Source organism: Puntigrus tetrazona, chromosome 7, assembly GCF_018831695.1.
Source record: "Puntigrus tetrazona isolate hp1 chromosome 7, ASM1883169v1, whole genome shotgun sequence".
Lineage (NCBI taxonomy): Eukaryota > Metazoa > Chordata > Actinopteri > Cypriniformes > Cyprinidae > Puntigrus > Puntigrus tetrazona.
Genome location: NC_056705.1, coordinates 13,782,415 through 13,783,721, shown reverse-complemented (window position 1 = coordinate 13,783,721; position 1,307 = coordinate 13,782,415). Strand labels below are relative to the sequence as shown.

Sequence of the window (1,307 nt, the reverse complement as noted above, 5' to 3'; positions counted from 1 at the left end):
TTCCGAACAAGACTTCGTGAATCCGGAGTAGCGGAAGACGGCGGAAGGTGTAAGCAGTAAGCGGGTGAATGTAGTGGGAAACTCCACGGAAACCTGTACAGGTACAAAAAAGTTTGAGTCGAGAGGTGTGCGTGTAGAGCTGAGAAACCGGCTTTGCGTTTCCGAACCGAGGAAAAGGCAACCGAAGACATCGTATAAGAAGGACTTTACACCTGTTTTGCACCGTGGACCGGTTTTTCCTAAAGTAGCTGGGTCGGTGTTTAAAAGCCTGCCGTTTAATTTCGAAAGATAGCGGGGAAGGACCTCGGGAATAGACCATGCCACGGGCTTTCCTGGTGAAGAAAACGGGGAATTCGCCCGGCAAGAGAAACTGGAGCGACCTGCCAGATCACGAACGCGGTGACATTTATATTCCAGGTGAGACTTTACCTAAAAACACCTTTTTAGCTCGCAATCTGGATAACGGTACGGATGCACGGAATGGCACACGCTCGGCAACACGCAGGTTTATTCCCAGCGAGTCCAGCGGTGTGCGCGTTAACAGACCTTATTAACATTTTTTGTTGCTACTTTTTAATAGTTTAACTTTTTTTTAGTGAGTGGCTTTCTTTTATGGACTGGCAGCCTGCGCCGTTTTAAAAAGGTAGCCACGCACAAAACGTACCCAAATTTCAATGTCTTTGCGAGCAAGCGAACTAAAAATGCTCTTAAAAAAATGAGTTTGCGCGTAAGAGGGCCGTTATTGCTCCTTTGGTTGACCTTCAGACCCGACTGTCTTCCTTATAACGAGAAACCCTCACGGTGCCAGTGGCCTACACAAAACGTTTATAGTCTGAAATAAAAGCGATATGCGTTTTCTCTTCGTTATTTTATACTGAATAATGTGTGGATTAGTCACTGCAATCACTTTTAGATAATATATAAGGTGATACTTATACAGGCTACTTGTATTACAACCAAGTCACCGATAAACGCCCCGTTTTAACTGTTTTTCTGGAGCTGAACGGCTATCATATTACCACGGGTCACCTAACGGAATAGCCTAGATACAAACGTTCACCACGAGCCCCCCCTCTTCAATCTCCACACGGATCATCTCATTACAGCTATATTATATCTCTGCTGCGACCATTTTAAGCACGGTGCTTTCGATGTGTGCGTGCTGGTAGAAACATTTTTTAAAAGAATGCGTTCAGATGTGAAAGTTGAATCCATTTGCATAACAAGCCGATTCACGAACTGAACCAACTTGAAACGCAGACGTTTATAGCATTGATTCACGCAGGTATGTCAGGAGCTTGCGCTAC

The 1,307-nt window shown here is 45.0% G+C and overlaps 1 pseudogene; it reads right to left on the bottom strand.

Moving 5' to 3' along the window:
- Window positions 1–1,096, bottom strand: part of LOC122347906 — a 7,255-nt pseudogene extending 6,159 nt beyond the window's left edge.
- Between the last annotated feature and the right edge of the window lie 211 nt (window positions 1,097–1,307).